Genomic DNA, 16,455 nt, shown 5'->3' with positions numbered 1-16,455 from the left:
TTGGACATATTCTCCTAAATTAACAAGAGCCGATTGATTTTAAGCCACTCCACTGTGCTGACCTCCCTGCCAGGATGTAGCACAGCAGCTTCCGAAGAGAGAGAATCCCAGTCTGAAAGTGGCCCCCACAGCAATCAAAGTTGCTCTTCCCCACGCCACCTCCAAATATTGCTCTTTGCCAGGCTACTCCAGACAGTTAAACTGCTCTCTTTGGCAGAGACTAGAAGCTCTGGAAGATTAATGGCTGCTGGAAACTCCCTGCCCAACCTGCTTCTCTATGTGGAACAGGGCAGGTGGAGATGGGGAAGAAATCTTGATGTTCACTTCAGGCACCAAGATGTTTGGGGTCATCTTCAGGTACCCGCCTGCGCAAGGTTTCTCTATAAAGGTGAGGGGAGCTATTGATACTGTTGATAGCAGCCTCTTAATCTGCCCCAATAGCATGGCCCCTCAGAGTATCAGGAGATGCCCCTGAGGCTGCTCTTTGCACATCAGACATCATGTGATTGTGTTGCATTCCATTTTAATTGGTAAATCTCTGTGGGCATTAGGAAAGCATTATGATGGATTTATAGAGTCCAGGAAATAGAACCACAGGGTAGATGAAGTGATCTTGTTTGCTTCGCCCAGACAGCAATTGGGACCTCCGGCTGCTGCCCTAACTTTTAAACTCCTTTCTTCACCATTAATCCTCACTTCTTCCTACAGTGCCTGGATTTATCATCCCATATAACACACCTGCTAAAATAATTATAATGTGCTTCTTATCAAGATAAAACTGACAAGGTTCTGTAGGCCTTGAGAGTTGCCTCACTCATGTTTTCTGTCAATGTTTCTTCGAGATGAAATGGTGGGTGTCAGGGGTTTGTGTGGGTCATCTTAAAATTCACATCTGGTACCACTTCATTTCTCTAAAAGGCCAAGGAATTAACTAATACACAAAGGCAACAAAAGTTACATAGTGCAGCACTGACATGGAACCTCATGGGAAACATGCGCTGAACTGGGAAAAATCACAGGAGCTGAATATCTCTTGATGAGCACATGATCAAGGGAGGATCTGGGCATACAGTATGTGAATGAACTAGCACAGACCAGCTACTCAGACAGAATTTTCATCACACCCATTCACAAAACCACAAATATTGTTTGGTAAGTAGCTGTAGTTCACACAGTCAGGTGTGAGTTATCTGGAGATACAGAATGAAATGATGAGAAATCTCATGATTTCTATCTGTGTCAGCTAAATGTGCACTGTAATAATGGATGTTCTACCGTATTTGTCTAGGGACCCAGGTGGCGCTGTGGGTTAAACCACTGAGCCTAGGGCTTGCTGATCAGAAGGTTGGCAGTTCGAATCCCTGTGACGGGGTGAGCTCCCGTTGCTTGGTCCCAGCTCCTGCCAACCTAGCAGTTCGAAAGCACGTCAAAATGCAAGTAGATAAATAGGAACCGCTACAGCAGGAAGGTAAACGGCGTTTCCATGTGCTGCTCTGGTTTGCCAGAAGCAGCTTAGTCATGCTGGCCACATGACCTGGAAGCTGTACGCCGGCTCCCTCGGCCAATAATGCGAGATGAGCGCGCAACCCCAGAGTCGGTCACGACTGGACCTAATGGTCAGGGGTCCCTTTACCTTTACCTTTATGGATTCACAGATTTGAAATGTCAAACAGAAAACAGTATTCATTTCCATTCTGTTTTTAAGAAACCCTTAAAATGCCACTTGATTATTTTTCTTTCTTGTGTTGTCAGTCTAACCCTACAATACGGGTGGTGGGGTAATTCTAGGCTCTCAAAAAGCTAGTTCATGGTTCATTTAAATGCAAATATTCCATGGCTTTACAATAATTGATTTAGCTGGAAAACCTGTAACCGAAAGAAGAGGGATGTCTTAATAAAGGAGGTTGTGGTTCCGGGGGCAGATACAGTTGCCCTATTTCCTGAGATGAAAACAATTGACTGCATTTTTATTGTTGATTTTCTGTGCTTCCCAGGGCTTCTTTTAGGGTGGACTGGTGAGATACCAATTTTAAAAATAAGTCAGTCAAGAGGCTTGGGCTTATTTACATCCATCCCTTAAGAGTTCCTTTCACAGCTCAGGGAAGCAAAGGCTGTCGTATGTATTTACAAAAATCTGTCCTTATTCTTGCCTCACCTGCCTTCTGATCAATACGAGCGATGGACTTATTCTGTGCTACGATGCACTTTGCCTTACTAAAGAGGCCAAGGCCAAGGAGAACATCCACTCGCACTCACCTTTGGCACTCCGATGATGGATGGTCTGGGTATCTGTGTACGGACAGTGACTGCATCGCTGCCCATCCCTTCTGCAGGCAGTTCAGATGCATCAGGAGCCACAGGCATGGACTGGGCAGCCACATGGTTGCTTGAATTGCTCTTTGCTCTTAGGCTGCTGTTTTTTCCTGTGCCATGTCTGCGGGGGGAGATTCCTTCTCCAGCCTCTTGGCCCTGAGGGTCCTCAGGGTGGGCAGCTTCTGCAGCCGGTTGCCCCCTTACAGCAGAGTCGGTTGCAACTTTTTGTACTTGTGCGATGGCCAGGCAGTTGGGCTCAGGCTGGTCGAAAGGAGCGTTTTCCCTCACACTTCCAAAGCAGGTGAGCAAAGCGGAGCAAGGAAACGGATGCATCGTGAATACCCAGGATGCTGCTGCTTATCCCACGTTTGGGGCTGGCGTTCATACTGTGGAATTATCACATCCTGAAGAGAGGGCGGGGAACCGAAAGGTCACAGCAGGTAGTCTTCTTACCGTGGTTCTCCCAATATCTGAAGTCCAGAATATTCCATTGCTTTGGAGATGGTGGGCTGGAGAACCATTCCTCAGGGATCTAATGGAGGCAGACGATGAATGCCCTGGGCCCTCTGACTGAGCAGAAGAGGCGAAGGTGCAAGGAAACTGTTTTGTGGCAGATTCTCGTTGTCAGCAGCTAAACAAAAAGCTCTTACAAAAGAAGCATCTCCACAGCAAGCTACAGTTACAGTCCAAGGCCGAACAGATGCTTCCTGGTGAGGTAGTGCTAAGTCAATAGTGCTGTGGCCTCAAGTTACTTGGCCGAAGCGGCAAAAAAAGATAATGTAGCCTGATCTGCCCAGCTATAACAGTATCAACGTGTGTATCGGTGACATCATAACAATAGCATAAGCGGTTCTGGTTACGCAACTCAGATGATTATTCGCAAAGGCCCAACATTAAAATCTTTGTCTGTCACTAATGAAGATAAAAAATGTGTTTTCCAAACCCCTGCTAGCCCATCCATTATTAAAGTGCAGAGTTTGATTTTAATCTTATGTCAAGAGGGAGACAATTGGGTTCACTCTTCTACCTCAGTTATATCTTCTTCCCGTCCCACGACTGCAAGTGCATGGAAGAACCTTTGGGACATCTCTCTCTACGCCCCGTGTAGACTTTGAATAATGCACTGGTGATTCTTTTCTTTTTTTATCAACTCGCCCTCCCTCCAGACCTTATTACAGACCCTGCTATTGTGAAGTGGGGGCAAAGGCCACTGTTTCTGGGGTGAACCCAAAGCCAATGAATCACTACCAGGGGTGGAAAGGGAGGGAAAGGTTTATTTCAAAGAGCAAGAAAGGCACAGGTTAACACCCAAAGTCTGTGCACCATCCTAAGGGATGAGGCTCGCATTACTATGGTTTCTCTACAATGCTTCACATAAACACAGCCCATCAGCCCATGTTTGCATTTGCATTGTGTTATGTATTGAGCTGAATCCTAGAACAATAGGATTCAGAATCAGCAGTCTGATTGGTCCGCAGGAGCTACCCAATCCAACTCCAGGTGGAAGTGAATCCGCAACCTGATTGGCCTGCAGGAGCAGCCAATCAGGCGGCTGGCAGAAGTGAATCTGCAACCTGATTAGCCTGTAGGAGCAGCCAATCAGGCTGCAGGCAGAAGTCAATCCACAACCTGATTGGCCCACAGGTGTAGCCCTGAAGTAGCCAATCACGCAAGGCCCATTGTGTAAATAATGTATATAAGCAGATGGTTTTGGGAAAAGAGCCATTCTTCTTCTCTTCTTCTCCTTGATGACTATGAGCTGAATAAAGAGCATGAAATTCACTCTCGACTCCGAGTATATTTCACATTGGTTCCTACAAACCTGCTCCAATCTGAAGAAGCAATACCATGGCAACGGATAACTTTAAAGAAAGCTGCACCTTGACACGTCCGCTAGCTGTGGCCTTCTACTTCTGATGTACTTTTCTCTTTCTCCGAAGTCTCTGGCTTCCAGCTCGCAAGGCTGACTGCCCTGGCCTGTTGCTTTGCCCAAAGATAAGAAAGCTCACAGCACAAACTAAATTTAGTAGTCCATTTACAAATTTAAAGGAACAACATCAAACAGTTGTGCCAAAGCAGGAGGAGTGATCTGAAGGGTCTCCTCCTCCTTGATGGCAGGCGACTGAGCCTCCCACAAGGTCTAACAGCACAAAATGTGTGACATGACAACACTGCATTGCAAGATTTCCCACACCATCCCCTATTTATGTATCTGTGTGCAGGGGATTATTTAACCAAGAGGGCACAATCATTCATCCTAGGCATCATGCAGCTAATATGAAGCATTAGAAGCAGATAAAATACAGCATTCAAATCACACTTGACTGCCAAGGCAACAGTGAGCATTTTGACTTCCTGTCAAAGAAAATGCATCAGGAATGTTGCCTGCTCTTTCAGAGAATATAACAACCTTTCATTGGCACTTGTATCACTGCCTTCTTGTAAAATAAACAAAGAAAAATGTCCCGTTGGGCAAAATCTTGATCCTCTTTTCCAAGCTACAGTATATGTGAGTTCAGCTTTCGAGTATGATTAAATGGAGAAGAATTCTTAACAGAGAGTGTGGTGACTATCATTGATCCGTGTTACCTGGCCGTGTGTTGCATTTTATGAAATCATTTTGTGATGAAAAAATCTGTTCATTGACTGGATAAACGTGGCTACATTGTAATCTTAGTGCTGCCACAGGAATAATATATGAAATAAATGCTGCAATTATGACTTGAGTATACAGTATTGCTATTAAGATTATTTTTTGTGTTTTGGCTGCAGTGGGGGGGGGGGGGAATTCACAGCCCATGTTTCCTAAATGTCATTAAATAAAACACCATCAAGGAAGTTGGGTGTATCAACATACTATTTGACTCCTTGATCAGCACTGTAGACATAGATGTATAGATGCACACACGTAAATAGGGTCCAACAGTGTTATATCACTGTAAATGAGACTAGAATCTGACTCTGGGTGGGAATCAGAGCTCATATAACAGATGAAGTTTCAAGTGACCTCCTGTGTGCAGGTCACCTTCAAGGTGTCGGATCCTGGCATTTCCCCCTCCCCTCTCCCTTGTAAGTTCTTTGGAATTGCAGAGGGGCAACAATGATTTTAGGCTGCAACCTGTCTGTGAGCTTCACCATCAGTTGGACTACTCTTGGAGCAAACATGTGCAGGATTGTGCTGTGAGTGCTGCAGTTTTGATTGGGGATTGGATTTCAGAGATCTCAATCAAGAAGAAAGGGCTGGAGTTTACCATGGATTTCTCTTAGGACCTTGGGATGGGGGATTCGATTTAAACAGTTTGCCAAAATACGTGCATGGCTGCACTGGCGGAGGAAGAGGGGTGCGGGGGGAGCCCACCGCCCCTGGCAGCGCAATCCCATGGGGTGCCATCGCAGCTGCCCCCCCCATGCTGGGCACCATGCCTCCACAGGTGGCATGCCACTCTCTCGGGACGCGTGCCAGCCCCGCCGCCGCCTGTCCACAGACGACTCGATCCATCAGGGCGTCTTCAAGGTCCCTGAACTCACAATGCAGGGCGGCCTTCCTGAGAGCAGCGATGTAATTGCTGATGGTCTCCCTCTCCGCCTGGTTCCTGTGGTAAAACACATGGTGGGCCGCAATTTTAGATGGTTTGGGTGCATAGTGACTCCGAAGCTTGTCCTTGAGCGTGTCCCACGGTGTCGCCTGGACTGGGAGAGGTGCAACCAACGCTCGGACCGTCCCAAAAACTTCAGGCCCACAGAGGCTGAGGAAGAGGCCCCTCTTACGTTAAGCTGACACTTCTGTCAGTTCATTTGCTTGGAGGTAGCATTCAAACCGAGTGAGGTATGAGTCCCATGATTCAGAGGCTGGGGCAAACGGCGGTAGAGGCACAAGTGAAGCCATGGTTCCGATGCCGACGTGGAGGCCGATGGATGGAACACAGTGCTCTAGCCAGAACGGTCAGCTCTGAATTGGTTCTGCTCAGTGATTCTGCTCAGTGATTGTCCGAATCTGGCTGTGCTGTGATGTCCATCAATCCCACCTTCCTCGCCAGTGTTAAGTTGTGGGTAGACATCGCAGATGACACAGTGATTTCTTCAAGGAGCTCTTTATTTGATAGCTGAAACAGAACTGAACTGAACTGCTGAGCCAGCCTGCTTTTATAGAGGGCTGGCTCAAACAATGTATCACACATAATTCAAATTTCCCTCCTAAAACAACTGCCAAGGACCTGAGGGAAAACTACAATACATAACAGATAGATTGCCTACTTTTTATGCCCTATAAAAACGAATGTGTTAAGGGCTGTGTGCCAAACTGAGTCTTTGATCTAGATGAAAGTAAGCCTTGTTTCGCCTTTGATGGCTGGTTATAGTTCAGCAAGGAAACATCAACTTCTGAACTTGTCTGGTATTTTTATCAAAGCATCCCCCAGAAATGCTGCTAGGTTAGCTCCCCACCCTGAGAGGACTACGGCACATTCCAGGTAGAATTCCCCCCCCCCCGGCCCACATTTCCCCATCACGGTGGCGCATTGATGGAAGAAGTTCCTGCTGGGGGGAGTTTTCCCTCCTGTCTAACTCTTCAAGATACAGAAGCCCTCTCAGGGTCTTCAGCTGAGCAGCCTCCCTCAGGAACATCAGTGGCTCAGATCCACCACAAGCCATGCATTTGGGTTTGTGGGACAGATTCTGTGGCACTCCCTCCCCCCTGAGATCAGGCAGGTCCCCTCCCTGCTGAATGGCAGGTGCTTGACAAAGACCTTTCTATTACAACAGGCATTTTAAATAAGTTTAGCCGGATCCAATGTCTCTGTGCCTGTTGCATTTCCCAAAGGCTTTAGAACTAAAAAATCTTTAATGGCCAAGAACTGGAAATCACACGTATTACCAACAGTTGACGATTGGCAGATGAAGATGATGGAGTTCATGGAACTGGCTGAGATGTCCGGAAGAATCCGCAACCGGGGGGAAGAAGTGACAGAAGAAGAATGGAAAGATTTCAAGCTATATTTAAAAAAATATGTAAAAGTTACATATTAAGATCAGAATTAGGTTTAAAAAAGAAACTGTGGAATGTATATATGTTAAGTGGAAAGGAGTAAAATAAGTTTAGAAAAGGTGAATAAAATGGTTTAGAAATTGCTAAAAATTTAATTTTGCCAAAGAACCGCAGTGGACGGGAACCCGAGGGCGTCCCCATATACAATGTGAAGGAAAAAGGAATAAGTGATTTGATTTTGTGTGTTTATTTTCTTTGTATTGTTGCTATTGTAGTGTTTTCTTTTTGTGTCTTCTTTTTATTCTGAAAAAAATCTAATAAAAATTATTATAAAAAAAAATAGAACTAAAAAATCTTGGACCTGTAAAGTTGGAAGGGACCCCCGAGGGAAATCTAATCCAACCCCTTGCAATCTAGGAATCTCAGCAGACAGTTCCCGCATCCAATTTGAAACCATACCAGACCCTGTTTAGGTTTGAAAATGCGCCGACAGTTTTATTGCGGCACCACTAGTAGCTTGTGCTATTAATTGCAGTAAGAGCCACAATATTCAATTTAAACAACAACAACGACAACACTATTCCAGCCTCTCTGGGTTAACTCTGTAGATGACAAGTTGCATTTCCTTCTACTAGTCTCCTATTTCTACTTCGGATGGTATCATAGCTCTGTAGCACAGCAACTCCCAGTAGACAATGGCAGGCAAGATGGAAAAGTGAGCAGATTCAATATAAGAAATATTCCTATTTGCATGTGATGGTTGCTCACTATTTTAATGGAAGATGGTAATCTGTATGCACCCATGTTTATGAACTTGCCTAATGAGGAGTGGGAGGCACCCCTTGTCTTTTACACAGCACAGATGGGGCTCATGTTAAACCAATTTTCAGCCACGCATTTTTGTGATATGTGAAAGTAACTCTAATGAGCCATGGGAATTAATTTACCATTCAGAACTGCGGAAAGACAACCCAAACCAAGTGTGCACCATTCTATGGGAATAGAGAATAAATAGGCTGTATCCATCATTAAATCCTACAAGTGTGTTACGGTGAGCTTTAAATCATCATTTTGGTTGCTATCAATATTACAGTTACAACATAGGTTTGCGTGCTGCGATTTGCCATCATATCAGATTAGCTTGAGGGAGGGCAGAGTATTAAAATGTAATCTTACCCTGTGATATCATATTTGGATATGCACAATAGACAAAACTATTCTCTTTCTAGCAAATGGTCCTGTTCTAGAGTTACAGTCCCCAAACTGAAACTAATGGCTTACAGACCTCCTCATGCTCCTTGCCCCCATAGCTGCCAAGTCTCCCGTTTTCCCCAGGAAACCCCCATTTTTCCAGCTGTCCCCAGCCGAAAAAATGGATTTTTTTTTGTTTTTCCCCGATTTATTCTGGCGCGGTGGCCATTTTGGAACTGGGCGGAGCATGCTCAGAAGCGACTTTTGATGCTGCTCTGCCCAGTTCCAAAATGGCTGCAGCGCGACTTCTGGTGCGGCGGCCATTTTGGAACTGGGCACAGCAGCATCAAAAGTCACTTCTGAGCATGCTCCGCCCAGTTCCAAAATGGCCACCGTGCTACTTCCGCTATGCTACTTTCGGTCCAGTCCCTTATTTTTCAGAGAGGAACTTGGCAGGTATGCTTGCTCCTCCTTGGGGGGCAACATGGCCAGGGTGAGCTACTGCAGACACAGCAAAGCACCTCTCAGCCACCGTTGGCTCTTATGGATAACTACTGACACTGGAAATTAGCTTTTTGCTAAAATAATTTTCACAAAACTTCTTCAACTTGTTGCCTTTCTAAATCCTGAAGTAAAAACATTGCTCTGTCCTTGTTATCCGCCCACAATGAATGCAAGTCCAGCTCTGACCAGGACTGGGAATGAGTTGGGCTGGGTAAAGTCCACAACGCTAGAGGACAGTTGGAGCGTAGCAGTGGAGAAATTAGCAGAGGAAGAGGTGGATTTGGCTCATTTGCTTGCTTCCCTTTCCTCTCATGCATACCCTCCACCATGCTGAGTCCTGCGTCTTTCCATCCATGCTCCCACATGAGTCACATGACCCATGAGAGATGATGGAACCCCAAAACATGCTTTTCTTGGGGGCCGTGCTCTCACGGCACCCACACATGTGAAATTGCAAGAGATCATGGCAATCTCAATGGGACTGCAGGAAAAAAGTGGATGTACTGTTTTTCCTGGGAGACTCAAAGGGTATGCTGATGCTTTCACACCCTGTACACCCCTGGCAGACTGTTGGCTCTATGCCATCCTGCCCACTCCCAAATTGCAGAAGAAGAGGACCTTTGCTGCGTCTCAACAAGTTGATGGCAACTCTAAAGAGGTAAGGCCTTTGCAGTGGCTGCACCAATATTGTGAAACCCCTTGCTCCATGAAACATGGGTGGCCACCTCTCTGACTGTCTTTCCCTGGTTGGCACCATCAACCTTGTTCAAGCAGACGCTTGCCAGCTGGGTATTTTGTTGGAGACCCATCACCTCCAAGTTTGTTGTATTTTCATAGTTTTCGATGATATGGTGATCTTAAACTGTAAGCCAGTTTAAGATCACCATATCAGTTTAAGGCTTTATAGGTTTTGACCTATGAAGCCTTAAACGGCTCAGGACCGTAATACCTCAGATCCGCCTCTTTCCATATGAACCTACCCGGACCCTGAGATCATCTGAGGCCCTTCCTCATGTGCCTTTTCCTCAAGAGGTCCGGAGGGTGGCAACATGAGAACAGACCTTCTCTGCAGTGGCTCCCCGTCTGTGGAATGCTCTCCCCAGTAAGTTCACCTGGCACCTTCATTATGCCCCTTTAGGCAACTGGCAAAAACACTCCTTTTCAACCAGGCCTTTGGTTGATCTGATTGGCATCCCATGCATAGCTGCCAAGTACCCCGTTTTTCCCGGGGAAACCCCGTTTTTACTTACCTTTTCCTGGTGGTCCCCCGTATCACTTTGTCTCCCGTTTTTCTCCGTTATTTTCTCCTGCCGGCGGCCATTTTCTTTCTTTCTGATTTGCCCTTCTATGGGCACCAAAAATGGCCACCACCGGATTCAAAAGTCGCATCTACGCATGTCCGGAAGTGCATAGACGCGACTTCCGGTGTCGGCGGCCATTTGTGATGCCCATAGATGGGCAGAGCGACAACGGAAGTTGTGTAGACGCACTTCCTGACATGCGTAGAAGCGACTTTCGAAGCCGACGACGGCCATTTTTGGTGCCCATAGGCATAAGCAACCACTCACCATAAGCAACCACTCACATTTTGTATTTGAAATAAAGTTGTGGCCAAAATTATGCCAAAACCCTCAAACTTAGATTTCTGTGTGAAGTGTGATTTATTGGGGGGTGTTTTGGAGACCTCTACATGCAAAATCGATTTTAAATCACGGACACCTTGGTTCTGAAAATGGTGTTGCCTGTATTGGTGTGAGTGATGGGGTCCCATGGCACAAATTTCATGTGGTCCCAGTGCAAAGGAAAAGAGCTAAGATCTTGTCCCTTACTATAATGTCCAAACAAGTTGTGACAGCCAAGAAGAATGAAAGGTTTGTAAGGAGTCTTCAATAATTTTGCCGAGGAAATTCTGATTGTTCAGGGCCTAATGCTATTAGCCTCTCTTGTAAATGGAGATCCTTTATGAAATGCATGCAGGACCATCAAGCAAATCTGTACTGAGATACACCAATCACCATTTTTACTCCTGGAACTGCTCTGAATCTGACTTCAGGAAGAACGTGTTTGAACTGCACAGTGTCCTGGAATAGACACTCTGCATTCGGAAAGAAGGGAACTGAGTTCCCTCCCATTTCCCACTTTCCTGCTGTTCCAAATGACCAGTACCCTGGAGTTATGATTTGTCTTGCTGTCAGGATTCTAACTGGACAGTAACTGACCTAAGAATTCTGCAGAGCAGTTGCTGCTGTGGCCGGCTGCTCAGGTGAACGTCAGCCCAGTGGCCAGCAGCTGAGTCTTTTTGAGGCTCAGGAGCACCTAGCAAATACCTGCTCTATTCCTGGCCCGCCAGACTCTAGCTGAGGAACGCATTTCACGTAAGTGTAGGGATTAAACATTCCTCACTATGCCATCAGGTGTGTTTCTGCTCTGTGGGAAAGGATAGCTGCAGTAGCAGATAGCAAAACAGCGAAATCATGAGCGGATTCCCATCCATAACAGGTTGCTGTGGTTAGGGCCATGTTCACAGGAACCATGCAACAGTATATTCAAGCAGTGTGCTGGAAGGAAGTATGTGTGTCGGCTTCTCTGGATCAGATGTCTATACCTAACCAGGGGGTGGGAGAGAGCAGGGGAACTCTTTCTTTTGCTGCTTCTTTCTGGCCAGGAGGGAGGATGTCCTTCAATGACTAGACATGCTTGTTATTCCCTCCCTCACTGTATGTTGTCTTCTCTTTTGTTTCCAGGATGTCTGCCAAAGTCTCCCTGGGTCCTCTATTCTCCAAACCCGCCCTGCGGGTGAGAGAAGGCTCCCTGGTGGGGAGATTGCTGAGCGTAGTTTCTTGCCTCCAGTTCTGTGGGTTCTTGATGAGTATTTTGGCCTGCATTCTGTGCATTGCAACCACAGCCAGTGTCAACTGGAGAGTGTGGCGTGGAGAGAACGGCTCTGGAAACGTCTGGATCGGAATCTGGAATGTCTGTTTTTGGAGAAACCCTTCTGACGACGGCAACTCTTTTTGGCATTGTGAAAGTCTCACTGAGCGATATCCAACCCTCCCAAGGGAAATTTTTATTGCTCAGGACTTAATGGCCTTAGCTTCCACTATGAGTTCAGCCGCCCTAGTATTAATATAATTTGCCTTGTGCAATGTGTTCGAGCCCGGAAAACACAAGGATTTCCTCTTAATCTTTTTTAGGCTTGGAGCGTTCCTGAACATACCTGCAGGGATCCTTGTCCTGATTTCTGTGATATGGAACATGTCTTCCGTCTTGCAGAATGGGAAAATTGACTTCCCAGAAACTTTTGAATTGCCTCCAATTCTTAGCGAGCAGCATATTGGACCTTCTATTTATCTTGGCTATATCGCTGCGGGTTTCCAGCTGCTGAGTGCAGCATTGGTTGGGATGGAGAGATTTGGCATCAGGACCACCACAACAGATCCACATCGAATAGAAATTGCAGTGGTGATTACCCCAAGAAATTCGGTAAAAAGCGAGAGTCTAACAACTACTTGTTCAAAGTGTGGTTCTCTGCTGGATCTGATAATTAAAGAGAAATCCTCCACAGTTGAGATACAGGAAAGCCAGGCAGAAGATCTTGACACTCGAAACGAATCCTGCATCGTAGAGATACCGGAAAGCCAGGCAGAAGATCTTGACACTCGAAACCAATCCTGCATAGTGGATATCCAGGAAAGCCAGGCAGAAGATCTTGACACTCGAAACGAATCCTGCATCGTAGAGATACCGGAAAGCCAGGCAGAAGATCTTGACACTCGAAAGCAATCCTGCATAGTGGATATCCAGGAAAGCCAGGCAGAAGATCTTGACACTCGAAACGAATCCTGCATCGTAGAGATACCAGAAAGCCAGGCAGAAGATCTTGACACTCGAAACCAATCCTGCATAGTGGATATCCAGGAAAGCCAGGCAGAAGATCTTGACACTCGAAACGAATCCTGCATCGTAGAGATACCGGAAAGCCAGGCAGAAGATCTTGACACTCGAAAGCAATCCTGCATAGTGGATATCCAGGAAAGCCAGGCAGAAGATCTTGACACTCGAAACAAATCCTGCATCGTGGATATACTGGAAAGCCATCTACAAGATCTTGAGATTCGAAACGTATCCTGCGTCGTGGATATAGAGGAAAGCTGTGCATCTCCAAGCCCACCTGAAGTTCCAAAACATACTATTATACATGTGACTCCCTGCAACATGGAATAGCATCAGATCCAGATCCACGCAGATCGCTCCCCCCCCACTCTATTGGGGTGTGGGTGGGTGGGTGGGTGGGTGTAGAGATCTGCGTGGACCTGGATCTGATAGTTTACCATTCCCTGTTGCAGGGAGTCACATGGAGGCCTCTTTTACGTGTTTTCTAGCATTTGTGTCCTTGTTCCCATTAGCTTCCTCCTCTTCTGGATATCTTTCCTGTGTCTACTCATAGATTTACATTTTTTTTATCAGCTCTTTCATTTCCTAAGCAACCACTCACATTTTGTATTTTAAATAAAGTTGTGGCCAAAATTATGCCAAAAACCTCAAACTTACATTTCTGTGTGAAGTGTGATTTATTGGGGGGTGTTTTGGAGACCTCTAGACTCAAAAGCGATTTTAAATCACGGACACCTTGGTTCTGAAAATGGTGTTTCACTCCTTGCATTTATTCAATATATGGTTGATTCATCACCAGGGGGCTTGCAATTCCTGGGAACTCACTCCTTGCATTTATGTAATATTTGAAGATGCCTTCTTGCTCCAGCTCTGGGTTTTTATTTAAGCTGTTGCGTTTGACCTTGCTATGCCTGCCATGGGGTCGTCTGCTTTTGGGGCAGGGGCCTGGTAGGAATTTTTCCATTTGGCTGATTGGCTGGTGCCACTTGGTTTTCACCTACTTCGCCTACTACGCCTACAATTCGTCACAACTTGTAAGGTTGCAGTTAGGCATTGGTTAATAAATTGGTTGGTGGAGGAGCCAGGATTGGCTGTGCCGGCCCCTCCAATGGTTGCTGTAGGTATCAAGTTTATTGCTTATAGCCAAAGGCTGCTGCAATGTATACAATGTAATTCAGTAAAATATATACAAATTTGGTAGAAAACTTAGGACATTTACATTATCAAAACATGACCTAATCAGCACAAAGCTATGGAAACATTTTAATATACCAGTTGAAACATTAAATAATAAAAAATAGTTCTGTGGGGGTTCCAGACCAGAAACATTTGAAGTGCCCCAAACCTCTGCACCATATAAAATCTGGGCCATTGATTTTGCTTTGTACACCGATAGAGCTGGATTGACTAGGTTTCCCCCATTGCAAGCAGCAAATTTTAAAATAGCTTTTACCGATTTAAAGGCTTGCAATTAAATATTGGACAGCTGTGCATTCCAAGATGCCATTTCTGAATAAACCACTCCCAGGTATTTGAACGTCTTTACTTGGTTTATGATGTGTTTGTCCAGGTGCCAAACATGCTTTTTAGGGTGCTTCCCAAATACAATGACCTGCGTTTTATTGTAATTTATGGATAAGGCATTCCTCGTGCAATATGAGCTTATTTTTGCAAGCAATCGCCTCAGGCCCAACTGGGTTCTAGATACAAGTACTAGGTCGTCGGCGTACATTAAAACAGAGAGTTTCTGATCAAGAATTGTGGCAGGGGCAAACTGCAGGCCCTCCAGTTCTTTAACTATGTCATTAATATTAAAATTAAACAAGAAAGAGGCCAAAATGCATCCCTGTTTAACACAGGGAACTGTAGAGGTGAACTTCCAAACGCTTGAGCACCAGCTACGACGACGCCAGCAATCCCTAGGAAGCTTCTGGGGATCAACAACAAAGTGTTATTCTCTGAGAGGGCCTGTTGCTGTGAAGGCACAAAAATCTCCCCTCTCTGCTGGAGTCACAAATTCCACAAAGCCCGTCCACATCCCTCCATAGGAGCCATAAATTCAGCCAGTCTACAGGCTGACAATGGCCCAGGATGCTAGCCTCATACCAGAGGCTGAACCGAGCCTTCTCCTCTCAACACAGTCTCTCTTTATGGCTGAATTGCTCCCCACAGTAGCCAGTGTTTCGAGGATTCCTTCTTTACACCCCCCTGCCCCCATCCCATGGTTGGTGGACAAAGCACTTTCTCTTCTCCTCACGTGAGACAGAGGGGCATAAAGCACCTCTGGGCCGCTGCCAGACACTGTTGCGGCACGGCAGGCAGACCGGGAGCCACGCAGCCCTTAGAACAGGTACTGGTCAGAGTCCCCATATGATGAAGTCTAGTGTCCAGATCAAGAGAAGTAATGATACTACTCTATTCTGCCTTGGTCAGACCACACCTGGAATTCGTTGTTGTTTAGTCATTTAGTCGTGTCCGACTCTTCGTGACCCCATGGACCATAGCACGCCAGGCACTCCTGTCTTGCACTGCCTCCCGCAGTTTGGTCAAAGTCATGTTCGTAGCTTCGAGAACACTGTCCAACCATCTTGTCCTCTGTCGTCCCCTTCTCCTAGTGCCCTCAATCTTTCCCAACATCAGGGTCTTTTCCAAGGATTCTTCTCTTCTCATGAGGTGGCCAAAGTATTGGAGCCTCAGCTTCAGGATCTGTCCTTCCAGTGAGCACTCAGGGCTGATTTCTTTAAGAATGGATAGGTTTGATCTTCTTGCAGTCCATGGGACTCTCAAGAGTCTCCTCCAGCACCATAATTCAAAAGCATCAATTCTTCGGCGATCAGCCTTCTTTATGGTCCAGTTCTCACTTCCATACATCACTACTGGGAAAAACCAGTAGTGTCCAATTCTGGGCACCACAATTTGAGAAGGATATTGACACGTTGGAACGCTTGCAGAGGAGGGCAACCAAGATGATCCAGGGTCCCTTGAAGGAGCTGAGTATGTTTACCCTGGAAAAGAGGAGACTGAGAGGAGCTATGATAGCAACCTTCAAATATCTGAATGGCTGTCACATGGAAGAGGGCGTATACTTGTTTTCTCCTGCTCTGGAGGGTAGGACTCGAGGCAATGGCTTCAAGTTACAAGAAAGGAGATTCCGACTAAACATTTGGAAAAACTTTCTCACAGTAAGAACTGTTTGACAGTGGAATGGTCTCCCTCAGGATGTGGTGGACTCTCCTTCCTTGGAGATTTTTAAGCAGAGGTTGGGTGGCCATCTGTCATGGATGCTTTAGCCGAGATTTCTGCATTGCAGGGGGTTGGACTAGATGACTCTTGGCGTCCCTTCCACTCTATCCATTCTAATATTCTATTATTCTATGATTCCTCAGATGTAAGTCCTACTGAAGTCTATGGAGGACATTTTGGGGGAAGAAAATGCTACAGAGTAAACCCTACACAGACAGACAGATGCCAGGTAAGTGTGTGTAGAGTCACAGCTCTATTGTGGCTTATTTTTCTCATCTACTCAAGTTCTCTTTATACTTTACCACAAAAGTATTTCAAGGCCCAGG

General features: G+C 45.9%; 1 pseudogene; it reads left to right on the top strand.

The window, feature by feature from the left end:
* Positions 1–11,574: 11,574 nt before the first annotated feature.
* Positions 11,575–13,374, top strand: LOC148684516 (uncharacterized; annotated as a pseudogene).
* Positions 13,375–16,455: the final 3,081 nt, after the last annotated feature.

This window comes from Zootoca vivipara, chromosome 9, assembly GCF_965207765.1.
Source record: "Zootoca vivipara chromosome 9, rZooViv2.hap1.1, whole genome shotgun sequence".
Classification (NCBI taxonomy): domain Eukaryota; kingdom Metazoa; phylum Chordata; class Lepidosauria; order Squamata; family Lacertidae; genus Zootoca; species Zootoca vivipara.
The sequence above is the reverse complement of the archived record's forward strand: the minus strand, read 5'-3'. Positions and strand labels throughout refer to the sequence as shown.